The 14,619-nt window shown below is 37.0% G+C and overlaps 1 long non-coding RNA gene across 1 annotated transcript; it reads right to left on the bottom strand.

Annotated features, from left to right (window-relative positions):
* Nucleotides 1-2,770: 2,770 nt before the first annotated feature.
* LOC129284183 (uncharacterized) lies at nucleotides 2,771-12,985 on the bottom strand. Its single transcript, XR_010294791.1, has 3 exons — nucleotides 12,660-12,985; nucleotides 5,585-5,794; nucleotides 2,771-3,793 (listed from the first exon to the last, which is right to left on the bottom strand). It is a non-coding gene; the product is annotated as an uncharacterized LOC129284183 (long non-coding RNA).
* Nucleotides 12,986-14,619: the final 1,634 nt, after the last annotated feature.

Genomic DNA, 14,619 nt, shown 5'->3' with positions numbered 1-14,619 from the left:
GTTTATTGCCATTTCGTCTACTGCCATTTTGTCCACTCACCAAATGGTATGTCATTTCATCTACCATAAGTTGTTCCTTTTCCACATCTTCCAATTACCATTTTGTCCAATAGCTAGTTCGTCTAATAACCAATTTGTCTACTTTCATTTGGTCTAATTGCATTTTTGGCCAATTTGTCCAATAGCCACTTTGTCCATTTTCATTATGTCTATTACCATTTAGTCCAATAGCCAATTGGTCTAAGGGCAAATGGCCACTGACCACTTAGTCTACTTACATTTTGTCTATGTTCTATTTTGTCCAACTGCAGTTGATCCACTGTCACTTAGTCTAAACCCATTTCATCTAACAATCATTTGGTCTAATCATCAATGGGTCCAATTGCCATCCCGGTCAATATTTGTTTCGTCTACAATCAAATAGGAATAGTCTACTACTAGCAGTCCTTCTAGTTTGGTGCCTGTGTATTGCTACCTCGACTCCTGTTGCTTTGTGATTTGTTATTAATTTACACCTGTCGTTTGATTAATCTTTTATTAGTGTTTTTTTAAGCTCCATTGTAATACATTTTATGTTTTTATGTAATGTTCTCCCCATCCTTTCCCACTTTTCTCTCTTTTTTATTTTTTTGTACCGTCCAAGGCTGTTATCGTTATTATTATAGTACATTTCTTGTTTATTAGTACTATCATTAATTACTATTATTACAATTATTATCATTGTTATATGATGAGTGATGATTATCATTTTTAGGTGTGCATTTGTTAAAAAAAAGAAATGAGGGTAAATTCCAAATCAAAGGACCCTATTTCAATTTTATAATTTTTAACCACTCCAATTCCCCCTTTTGTGTGCGTGATGTGGTAGAGAGAGCAGGGGGGATGGGTAGGAGGCTGCATGCTGTACCGCATCATTCCATTCCTGATAGCAGGCCTAGTTATATATTTTTTTATCTTCAGGAATTTCAAGGTATATTTAAGAAGTAATTTCGTCCCCCCCCCGGATGATGCATTATATTTATATTAGACAACATGGCTATTGGACCAATTGGCTGTTAGAATAAATGACTATTGGACGATTTGAGAATTGGACGAACTGGGCGATTTGGTTGTTAGACAAACTGATTATTGGACCTAATGGGTGGTGGACGAAATGATAGACGAAATGACAATTATCCGGTAGATAATTTGGATATTGGACCAACTGATATTAGCCAACATGGCTTGGACTAAATGAACATTGGACGAACTGATTAATGGAGATGGCATTAGCCTTAATAGAATTAGACTAAATGGGTGGTAAACGAAATTGCTATTGGACGAAATGGCATTTATAGACAAAATGAAGGTAGACCATGTGGTGAGTGGACTGTATGGCAGTAGACGAATTGGCAATTTACCTTAAAATATGCGTTTACCATTCTTAGAAAACGCATGTTTCCTAAAACAAGTCCCTACCGCTCGGGAGTGAATGTGTCGCTCCCTCGCACATATTCCAAAATATTTTGACTGACCCTGGGTAAATAAAATAAACAATTACAAAAACAAAAATGTTGTTTTTAATCTGAGACTTTTTAATGCCCCTCGAAAGTTCACCTGCTTTCTCACTCTCCCCCTCTCTATCTTTGTTTTTATTCATTTTCATTTTACAATTCTTTCTTTCTCTTTTGATATCTATAAAGTTCAGATTCACCCTCTCTAACTTGCACTATTCCAAGCCCCCGCCCCATTGGTATCCACAGGAACGGGGGGAGGGGGGGAGGGGGCTTACCCCCTGGAAAATAAAATCAAACAAAAGAAAAATGTGAAAATAAAAATGGATAAAGACAAATAATCCTCTGCGCATGTCTAACCAGCCAATACAGTTCATTCAGAATTTAACTCTTACAACACCTAAATTCTACCATATTATCAGTATACCATGATTATAGAAAACAGATATTTCCTATGCCATTTTTAAACAAGTCCCTATCGCTCGGGAGTGAACGTGTCGCGCACCAGCACAAATTCGAAAAATATTTTGATTGACCTGCTTTCTGGTTTTTTTTATCGGATGCTTTGCTCCCTCACACATACCACAATTTTTGTCCCTCTTTCCTTTTACCTCTGCTTGGTCACTTTGCTCCCTCTCACATATTCTCGAAATATTTTGGCCCCTGCATTTGTTCTTCTCGTCACTTTGCTCTCTCACATATATCCCCAGAATAATTTTTCTGCTCGGTCGCTTCGCTCCCTTGAACATATCCTAAAAATGTTTTGCTCCCCCTGCATTTTTTCTGCAGACAGCCAATCCATTTCTCATCCAACCTCTCTCTCTCTCCAATACCTTGAAATGAGGGGGGGGGGGGGGTACTTTTGATATGAGAGTGTCTGAACAGTTGAAAATAAGTAAAATATAATTTGGCTTTTTTTTTTGTTTAGTTAATATTTTCTGAATGAGTGTATCTTACAAAAGGATTATACCCATTTCATTACATACAACATACACATATTTTGAGAAATACCAACAGAAAAAACATGTACTATTCATTACTGTCCAAATCCTCAAAAAAAAATTATGGTAATGTTCGCCTTCTCAGGCATTCATCAAAGGCTCCCCCACACCTGTCTCTCTTTCTCTATCACCCTCAATCTCAATTCATATTTTTGTCTCTATCCAACAGCTCATTAGTAAAGGTCAAGTCTACCCAAGAAAATTGTTGGTTCAGTTAAATTGAGAAAAATCGAACTAGCATAACGCTGCAAATTTCATCAAAATCGGATGTAAACTAAGAAAGTTATGGCATTTTAAATTTTCACTTATTTTTCACAAAACAAAAATATTCACAACTCAGTGACATGCAAATGAGACAGTCGATAATGTCCCTCACTCACTGTTTATTTTGTTTTTTATTGTTTGAATTATACAATATTTCATTTTTTACAGATTTTACCATAAGGACAAACTTTACTGAACCAAAAAAGTATTGAATAATGCTAATTCCACATGATCAGGGAGGAATAAAATTTTGTTTAACATGACAAGGAGAAAATTAGAATATACCTTATTCTATATATCAAATGAAATAGTGAGTGGATGACGTCATCAGTCTCCTCATTTGCATACCGACTGTGTACAGAATGTGCATATAACTCTTTTGTAAAATTTAGCAAAATTTTTAAATGTCATAACTTTCTTATTTTACATCCGATTTTTTATCAAATTTTCAGTGTTATATGCTTGTTGGATTTTTCTCTTTTTATTCATATCAACAATTTTTGGGGTGGACTTGTCCTTTATCTGTCCCCCTTGCTCTATCCTGTTCTATTCTTCTGTCATCTTGCCGTCATTCCTACTTTTCACAAACTTTTTTTCTTCTGACATTCTAAGTCAGAATGAATATACTGTAAGACATCATTTTTGCAACACGTTCAAATTTAATGAATTCACTTTTGTTACATGCCCACTGATAAACATTTTCATTGAGCTATTTTAAATAATCAGAATGCACATTGGGGTAATTATTTGTTGTAAAGTTTTGCAAGTTATGTTTGTCCAAACTTAAGAGCAAGTAATGTACACGGCGGGACTTCTCGTGTGTGGTTTTCAGCCTCTTCTCCAAGTTCTTAATACAGTCCATTATTGCTGTTAACTTCCACTTTACCCCTCTTGGACTTTCTGATATTGAGTAGGAGTGGTCCTTGAGAAATAAAGGTGCTGAAGACTTTGGTACAGGTGTCTTTGCAGTATCTGGGAGGTTGTTTGCTGAATCAAAACATCTTTCTTTCGGGGAATTCCTTGGTTTGGTGAATTCTGTACGAGACGAATGAATTTAAAAAAAAAATATTGAACAAAAACAGATACAAGAATGAAAAGATAACTTTAAATTTTTCAATTAAATATTCGATAATGCATGAAGAATAATATTTATTTAGAAATCAAACCTTTTCCAGTGACTTGCAACAAAATAAATGTTTTTTTAAATATTCATGATGATATATTAACCCTATCTAGCCCCGGGGGGGGGGGGGGGCTTAATAAGCCCCCCCATCCACATTTTTCACGATAAGTCCACAATGAGAAACGAGGTACCACCATTTTTTTTTTCGTTCAATTCTCGCAGAGCTTTTAGACAAAATTCGAGACGCCCAGATACGCAGTTACGCAACATTTTATGAGTTCATGTTGGACCGAAAATTGCTCAAAAATATTATTTTGTATACATATTTAATCCAATGGAAATTCTATTTTCAGTCATAATTGACAAATGCATCATTATTCTTGCACTAATTGGTTGAAAATAATCAAATCTTGCTTTTTATAATTGGAATAGTGCCACGAAGTGATCCCATTGAAAAAAAACTATAAAATACATAAGGCCCCAAAACAAAGAAATACGTATGGAATTATAGAACCATGCAATAAAATACATAAAAGTAGAAATTAGATTTACCATTTCTTCAGGAGCACATTTGTTTAGAAATCATAGAATTTGGGGAATTATTTAGGGATTTATCTTTAACCCTAAATAGACTGGGCTATTTCGATGCCTAAGAAGACGGGGGGGGGGGGGGCTGATTCAGCCCCCCTTATGATCTCGGCCGTTGATCTCGCAATCGCGACGAAAATTGGCACGCGCGTTACCCATGGCATTATCTACAATACCATAATATCAAAATCTGCGAAAAATCTCATTGCTCATTGCTATGTTAATTAATGCGTAAAATCATAAGTTTGCTCTAATTAACAAAATAATGCCCCTAAAATGCTCATTTTTGTTTCACTTACTCTTTATAGGCATCTGATTAAATTAATCTTTAAAAAAGTTGTCAACATCACATTCATTTTTTATGTATTTTATTGTTTTCTAAATTTCTTATGTATTTCTGTGTTTTTCGACTTTTTGTTTTTTATGGTTTTTTCAATGGAAATTGTCGGAGACGTTTTTTTTTATCATAAACAAGATAAAATTAATTGATTTTGAGCAGTTAAAGGAAAAATATTATACATTTTATAAATTTTGGCTAAAAACACTACTTGCATTGGATTTGTACACAAATACACGTTTTTGAGCAATTTTGGTTCTGCATGCAGTTACGAAATTTTGCGTAATTTCGGAACCCTGTACCTGGGGGTCACAATTTTGGTCTCAAAAGTTGCGCAAGACTTGAAAGTAAAAAGTCAACGAGTGACGCGGTCAAAAAAATTCGCGCGACGGATTTATCGTGAAAAATGTCGAGCTCCATGCTTGCAGATTACATTGATGGTGACGTGTGCATCGGTTTTCGTTGCGATCGACAGTGCATGGAGATCTGAAGAGGGGGACCAAAAAGGCCCCCCCCCCGGGCTATGCAATCTCAAAGTAGCCCAGGATTATTATGTAGGGTAAACCAAATTTTTAATATATTTGTTCATTTAGTAAGAGTTTACTGTAAATACACAGTATAGGCCCAGGTCCATGGTTACCCTCCCAAATAGGATAATTTTCATCTCTATTTGGCTACTGAAAATGGAATATTTAAAGCAATGTTCTATCAAACCAAAGGTAGATAATACAGAGAAAATATTTCTTTAGAACACATGTATGATATAGATCTACTGTACCTTCTGAAGACGAGGCAGGAAATCAAACATGGTTGGGACAGCATCCTGTCTAAGACGAGTCACTTGCCCAGTCCTGTCAAAGCAACCATCTTCAAAATGATCAGAACGGAGTACAGAGCTCTTGGAGGAATTCAATGAAGCTCGCTTCATATTGACCATCCATACTGTGTTACAGACAGTACAGGTTCAGTCCAACGGCTGAATGGGAATCTGCAGCAAATGTAAACACATGTCATAAAATCAATTACACATGATTAAGAAAATTTGACGTGTCCAAAGGACACGGATGCCCCCGCTTAAAGGGGAATCCAACCCAAATAAAAAATTGTTTTTATAAGGAAAAGAAAAATCAGACAAGTTGATAGGTGAAAGTTTGAACAATATTGGACAAACAACAAGAAAGTTATGAATTTTTAAAAGTTGTAAATATTGGTAATCACTGTACCCATGGAGACTTCAAATTGGCTGCATATGGGATGTAAGGCAAGGACTACTCTTCCATGTACTCCAATTCATATTATGTCGAAAATGTGATTTTTTTTTCCCAAAAGTTTTATTTCAAATTAATATTTTTCTTTCATGAGGACATAAAACAATATACTACCTGGGTTATATTTAGATTAATGCCCCAGGGGAATGGGTACTTAGGAGAAAACCACTAATCCCTGATAATAAAGTACATGGCCTATGGGAAAGTTGTCCTTGCCCTTGTCATAATTTACTTATCCAGTTGCCAATTTGAAATCTACATAGTATTAGTGATCTCAATTTTAAAGCAGCTATAACTTTCTTATTGCTTGTCCGATTTCTTTCAAACTTTCACCATTCTGTTTAATTTATTTTTCTCCTTCCCAACACAACATTTAATGGCCAAGGCTGGATTCCCCTTTAACGCGATCAGAAATCCATTCAATATGTTTGAACTTAATATCATGCAGAAACCAATATGCATATATATAATTAATTAACAAATTTAGACCTTTGAACCGACTTGCATATATAATGAGATGTGACCTTTGACCTGCGTACACCGAATTCGAACTTAGCCTGTATTTTGTGGTCATCTACCTACACACCAAATTTTTTTTAAATCCATTAAATATTTTTCGAGTTATTGCGCAGAAACCAAGTGGGGGGACGGACAGGGGCAACGCTTAACCCTAACTAGGCCGGGCTTTTTTGGCTGTTCTGTGGCCGGGGGGGGGGGGGGGTTGATTCAACCCCCCCCCTGAGTTCTCAGCCGCCGATCGCGCGAGCGCCGCAAAAATTTGCACGCTGGTAGTGTGCGATGTAATCTACAAGGCTGTATGGTAAAATTTTCCAAAATAATGAGATTTCATTTTATATGAATTAATTATGCTAATTTATGCATAAATCATACTTTTTGCTCTAATTCACTAAATAAAGCTCCTAGAATGCTAATTTTTGGTAAAAAATATTCTTTGTAGCATTCTTAACAATGGCAATTGAAAAAAACTTCGGTTTGGAAATCAATTTCCTATGTATTTTATTGTTTTATGAATTTCTTATGTATTTCTTTGTTTTTCAACCTTTTGTTTTTCTTTGTTTTTTTCACCAGATTTATTGCACAACTTTTTTGAAGCATAATTATGCTAAAATCAATTGCTTTCAGCTGTATAAAGTAAAAATAATCATATCTTTATGAATAAGATGAGAAAACTCAATTTGCATTGACTTTGTACACTAAATCACGTTTTGGAACAATTTTTGGTCTGACATGCACTTACAAAATGTTGCGTAATTTCGGAACCGCGTACCCGGGGGTCTTAAATTTGGTCTCAAAAGATGCGCGAGACTTAAAAGTATAAACTATGTGAGTGGCGCGGTCAAAAAATTTCGCGCGGCGGAATGATCGCAGAAAATGTTGAGGGGGGGGGGGGTTGATTCAACCCCCCCCCGGCCATTTTAGGGTTAATGCCCCTTCCGGGCTTCGTCTGCGGGGGCATAAAAACTCTAGGCCTACTCAGCAGGGGCCCATTTCTCATTACCTGGACAAGTTAGTCATATATCTTTATCTATTAAACACAGAGTTAGTTCCAATCTTACCCAAAAGGATTAACTAGAATCCATTGATATCGTCATATTGATACTATTGGTGGAACAAAAATAGCATAATTTTCAAAAAGTAAAATTATGATAAAACTTACAATTATTGTGATGAATTTGGAAATACATCCTATCAAAATAATAGCAGTGGCGAAATATGCATAAAACATACTCAAACATGCAGACATGGGCATTAAATTGCTGAGGAAATGAAATTATCAGTAATTCATTTCATGACAAAAAATAATCACATGTATGTGGACATTGAGATGGGTATCCCCAGATATCAAATTTGAATAGTTTAAGTAAACCATACAGGCTTTCTTCCTAAAATGATGATAATTATACAGGTTTTTAGGATTCCAAACACCATCAAAATATTATCATCATGAATAAACTCTTTAGATACCGAAACACACGATTTTATAAACTCTATGCATATATTAGAGAGAGAATTTATCAAAATCTTGATAAGGGTCTGAAAGCAACGAGTATGAGTCAAATTATGGATGGCCTGAAGTGGTAGAATCTTTGTCAATTCAATTATTTTACTACTTTAAAATGAATGGTTTTGTGATGTTTTACCAACACTTGTTATAATTCTGTGCATTACAATTACTATTGAATGATTTATCCCACTTGTGTGCAATATAATTCATTTTCCATGAATTATTATGTATTATTAACCGTATCAGACATCTGAGCAGGGCAACTTTGAAACATTGTTGCCTGCTTAAGACTGGGATCAAATGGCCGGTCAATAAAATTCCAATTGTTTATCCACGGGCCCAATTTATTGCCCGCTCAGAAAAGTCAATGAGAAAATGCGTGGAAATGTAGCGGGCAATAAAAGGCAGCGCTAACATCCGGGTATTCTACGCGTTGTTAAGTTGTACGCGTCCTTGAACCGCGCAGTGCTATACGTCATAATGGTAATCAAGTTGAGACAACGCTGGATACTGCGGCCTGGCCATGCAGGGACGCGTCATTTCACCTACGTCACAATGGTAAAGTTCAGAGGCCCAGTCTGCTCAACATGAGAAAGTAGATTCTCATTCTAAAAATTTAAAACATCTAAATTTTAACGATTTTTGCTCTAGATTTCTGATTTGGTTAATAATAGCAATATTGACTGGCCTGGGGGCGAAAGGACATATATCGCCATCACTAAATTGATATCACCCTCGTCTACGACTCGGGCGATATAAATCTAGTTTGGGCGATATATGTCGTATCGCCCCGAGGCCAGTCAATATTGCTTTAATATTATAATTTTCGAATTTCGAGGCTCATTTGCATGTATTATGGTGTCATCTATCTAAACACCAAATTTTTAAAAAATCTGTTGAAATTTTATAAGTTATTATGAGGATACCAACTCGCATATTAAATGACCCTGTGTAGTGGTCCACCTGCATTCCCCCAACCAGTTATCGGGAGGAGAGACCTGCGGGTCACAGTTCTGTGTGCGCGCCCTTGTAGGCGACCCAGATTGGCTGGCTCCTCCAATATGCCTTTGAATGTCTTTGACAGATATATGGTGCTATAGAAATGCAGTGGCGTAACAGGCGGGGGGGGGGCAGGGGGGGGCAAGTTGCCCCCCCCCCTGGCGGATTTCACCGGGAAAATAAAAAAAACGGGAAAAAGAAAAAAAGGAGGGAGAAAGAAAGGGAAAGGGGAAGGAAAGGGGAAAAGGAAAGGAGGAAAGGGAAATGGAAAGAGAAAAGGAAAAAGACAATGAAGAAAAAACTGTTTTTAGTAGAAAAGGGAGGAAAGCGGGAAAATGTACGATAGAATTTACATTTGAAAAAGAACAAATCATTGAGAAAAGGGCCTATGTAATGCAATAGCACGGTGGGAAATAAATTAAAAGATGACAAAATGGCAAACAATAGCGGGAAACGAAGGTAGAATGTAATTAGTCAAGAGCTAAATTAGAAAACAAAGAAAAGGAACAAGAAAAAATATAACACGACCGGGCTGCTGATGATTGAAATTAAAGAGCGGGAAGAAAGATGGACTGCATACAACATTGTGTTATAAGTTTTCTAAATTTTATGCAAATAAGCTACCGGGGCTTTGCCCCAGACCCCACAAAGTAGGGGCTCTTCATTTATAATCTTCAAATGGCTCTATAACGCCCCCGTTCAATCACGTTCAATCACTGCCATACAGGCGGGGGGGGGGGGGGGGGTCGTGGTTCCACACCCAAGAGGATATAAAAGAAATTTTATAGGAGACAACGTGCATGACGTATAATGAAATGAATGGAAACAATGAAATGTGTTATTTGCTGAATATAATGGAAAAATCTATCACATAATTAGATTGTAATTTCAATAGGCAATTTTTTCCAGCTCGCTTTGCACACTGGCGACTTTTTACAAATTTTTCCCACATTTCTATGTTTTGCCCCCTCAAAATATTTGGTTCATTACGCAACTGGGTTGAATAAATGTGTTGTGTAAAAGCTATATTATGCCTGCGATTTGATTAAAATTGGGGATTTCTGCAAGGTTTAAATGGCTTTGATATCAAGAAGTTCCTGGGGCTCTGCCCTGGACCCCAAACGCACAGCACTGCGTATGGAAGGGTTGGGCCATGGCCCCAAAAAGTTCTACAGCCAAGAACAAAAAAAGGAGGAATTACCTCCTTTTTTGTTGGAAAAGTATTGTAGGATATGATTTTAATTACTGAATATGTTAAAAAAATAGCTCAAAGTTAGATTCTCATGAAAAGTTGATTTTTTTTCTCGCTCGCTTCGCTCGCTCAGGACTTATATATATAAAGCAGCCTTTTGGCACATGTTCTATACTGCGCTCCTCGTTGTTTTTTTGTTTTGTTTTTTACTCTTCACGCTACTGCCGCAAAGAATCCTCTTCACAGTGGCGTACAGACCACCGTGACAAAAAAGGAATCTAAAGAGAGAAGAATTGAATAAATTTATTATCTGGATATCATGTCAAAATATATCACAAAATTGGATTTTTGTATTAAAAAGGTTAAAAAAAAATTGCTCGCTCGCTTCGCTCGCTCGCAACTTTTTTTAAAGATAAATTCTGGCCTTCTCAAAATAGTCGCCTTATTACACCATTACGCCTATTCATACCATGATATGACCGGGAAATTTTTGGCTCTTGCCCCCCCCCCCCCCTGGCCACCGAACCCTGTTACGCCGCTGTAAAAATGCTATGCATCATCATCATCATCATCTACCTACACACCCAAATTTTTAAAAAATCTGTTGAATATTTCATAAGATATCTTTAAGGAGCTGTGATCTTTGACCTGCATACTCCGAATTCGAACTTAGCCTGTATTGGTATCATCTACCTACACACTCAAATTTGTTTAAATATGTAGAATATTTTATAAGTAATCATGCGGAAACTAAATTGCATATTTAATGAGCCGTGACCTTTGACCTGCCGACTACGAATTCGAACTTGACCTGTATTTTGGTGTCGTCTACCTACACACTCAAATTCGGTTAAATATGTAGAATATTTCATAAGTAATCATGCGGAAACTAAATTGCATATTTAATGAGCCGTGACCTTTGACCTGCCGACTCCGAACTTAGCCTGTATATGGTGTCATCTACCTACACACCCTAATTTTATAAATCTGTTGAATATTTCATAAGTCATCATGCGGAAACCAACTCGGATATTTCATGAGCTGTGACCTTGGACCTGCAGACTCCGAATTCAAAGTTAGCCTGTACTATGGTGTCATGTACCTACACAACATATTTTTTTTTAACCAATATATATAAATCGAAATATATTTCGATTTATTGTGCGGAAACCGAGTGGGGGGCGGGCGAATCAACGGACAGGGGCAACGCTTTATGCCCCCTCCGGACTTTGTCTGCGGGGGCATAATTACCGAGGAGCTGCATTTGAAGCGAGCCTGAATCAAGGCTGTGAAATTTATTAGCGCCACCATCAGGCTTCCTTTTCTTTGCGTAAAAAGAAGAGACACGCGAAGTCACTTTCTAGTCCAAACTCCAAAGTAATCAAATTTGCTTTTTTTTTAATATGATTTTGATTTAATTAAAAATATACTATTGACTTTTTGTATTATGGCTACTCACCGCAAAGCGCCCCGATGAGTAGCGAGGAGTTTCGGCAAATATTAATTCTGTATTGTAATGAAGCGATATTTGCCAACTTCACAGAAATCCAGGGCCAAATGCAGTTCGGTGTACGAGGTTAGTACTATAGTCTATAATAATACATGTACTGTAGTGTAGCAACTGTCTATATGTAGCAACTAACCTCGAACTAGTAATGAGTGGGGCCAGGGCCAAGGCTACCACAACTATACTAGTACAGCATGCAGGCGATGGTTCGTGTAAGCTCCACTACACTTCACTACTGCTTACCTCCGCTTCACCTATAGGCTATAGTGGAGTGTTTAATGGCTGGCTATACGAACCATTGCCTGAGTTTTTTAGGCCTAGTCACTCAAGGGTTCATTACATGCCGCCGCGCACAGAAAAATCAAGCAATAGAAGTTGTGTGTTGTGGACACCAGAAGTGGGATCACAGCACGCGTGACCCACTAGTTAGAAATCCATTGCCAAACGTGGTTAATGGTGCGAGGTTAGTATACTAATACTAACCCTCGCAATACGCGTGAGTCACTGAGTGGAGTAGCCTAACGTTAGAGTTTCATACGGCATGTACGGCCAGGCATCAATAACTTTTGTTGTCATCCAATTTCAATGAAATTTTCAGCATTTTGCTCGGAATGAATTTTACATTATTTATTAAGATCAAAGCCTAAATATCTTCAACCTGTATAATTCATAACCATTTTACTTTTTAGGTGTGCAGAAAAGACCCCCCCCCCAATGGTCTGCTGACTACAGTACATAAACTTAAATACACGGGACTAGTATTGTTACACAGCTTTTTGCAAATGCAAGTTTGGTAACGACTAACGAATTCCCATTTTTTTTTCAACGTAATTTTGAAGTCGAAAACATAGCTGAACTTACGAATGCAATGTCCGTCCACATCCTACCGATTAGAGCAGTTGTATGCAGCTCATGTAGGAATGAATAACGTGAAATCTAAGCTAATAAGTTCACCAACATGCCAATCTGAGCTGTGAAAAAGTGTGATCGTCCCGGAGCGAAAACAGCTTGAGCAAGGTGCAGCCAATCAGCGACCTTCTTATGTCCCCTTCGAGACAGAGGAGACGAAATGATTTTATGTCAAAAAGACTCAAAACACAAAATCATTTCGTCGACGAAATTTTTTTGTCTTTTGACACAAAATCATTTCGTCGACGAAATTTTTTTGTGTTTTGACACAAAATCATTTCGTCAACGAAATTTTTTTGTGGTTTTGACACAAAATGATTTCGTCGACGGAATAGATTTTCGCATCGCAACGAAATTAATTTTGTGGACGCAATTACATTTAGTCTCGACGAAAATTGATTTTGTGTGACAAAAAATAATTTCGTATACGAAATAAAACTGCGTCATGACGAAATGATTTTCATATGAACAAAAACACATTTTGTGTACGGAATTGCGTGAATTGGACGGAATTTACCATCGGACATTTGGTGCGCCATTTCGTTTGATAAAAATTCATTTCGTATGGCACGCCAAATAAACTTTGTGGACGCAATTACATTTCGTCTAGACGAAATTGATTTCGTGCATTTCGTCGAGACGAAATTGATTTTGTGTGACAAAAAATAAATTTTGTGTACGAAATAAAAAAGCGTCATGACGAAATGATTTTCGTCTGAATAAAAACACATTTTGTGTACGGAATGCCGTGATTTGGACGGAATACACTGGCGGACACTTGGCGCCCCATAGCAGAGAACATGCGCTGCATGTAATGTTTACATGCCGACCGGAGCGGCCTTGCCCCCATTCACTGTTGGTTGATTGACAGTTCTCGCTTGCGTGTCCGTTACGATCTCAACGCAGAGGGAGGCATACAATTTTATTTTCAAATCGGGATGTCTCAGTAATTTGGGAGATCGTCTAGTAGACGAGTTCTAATATAATCACATTTTCCTACCTACTAACAACTTTTCATTCAAACTAAAGATGATTTCCAGGGTTTCTTAGAACAAGTACATAGACTCATAAACATAATTCATCTTAATTTGAGAATTTTTTAAATCAGCTTCTCACAATGTTAAACGATCCCTTTAAGTCCTGGAAAAAAAAAACATTTCTTTAAGGTACCATCAGATCAGAACTTAAGTCGTTGAGTCGAGTTCATGCACTGCCAGGGAATTTCATTGATCAAAGTGAACCTTAATCAAATTTGTGATTCCACGATACCATTCTCCTATATACTACTGACAAATTCAATGCCCATACGATTTGCGGCTGTCTAGCTGTGCTCAGGCGAGATTGCCAAGAATGTTGATTGCATTGCCTTTTCAAACACCCAATTATATCTATGTTGTTTATCAGAGGGCTGATTTCTAATAAAGCTTTATTTTCCATTTAAAGAAAATCCACCAGGGCCGACCCAAACTACAGTGCGTATAAAAAAAAAACGGGACAGATTTGAAAAGTCTATACATTTTTTGTTTCAATTCATGATCTCTATATTTTGGTGTCAATGGGTGCTCTGAAGTCTTATCCTTCAAATGCCATTAAAATAATTTAGTTTCGTTCATGCTTGAGCGAACACGGAATGTTTTTGTCTGGGGTTAAAAAAGAGACTTGCGCCAAAATGGCATGAAATGATAAATATGATGGTCAGACTTCTTGCTAATCAGCAGACTTCCTCTTATTCATTTCATTTTCTTTGCCATAATTTTCGAATTATGCGGTCAAAATGCATTTCCAAATCTTCTTTTTTGCTTGAATAGTTCTGTTGTTGTTCCTTTTTAATATGTTCTCTTTTAGCTTTGAATATTCCTTCTTTATAGGCAAGAACAATTTTTTTTAAACCGAAGTATGGGAGAGCGTGTTT

The sequence above is a fragment of the Lytechinus pictus genome, chromosome 1 (genome assembly GCF_037042905.1).
Source record: "Lytechinus pictus isolate F3 Inbred chromosome 1, Lp3.0, whole genome shotgun sequence".
Lineage (NCBI taxonomy): Eukaryota > Metazoa > Echinodermata > Echinoidea > Temnopleuroida > Toxopneustidae > Lytechinus > Lytechinus pictus.
The sequence above is the reverse complement of the archived record's forward strand: the minus strand, read 5'-3'. Positions and strand labels throughout refer to the sequence as shown.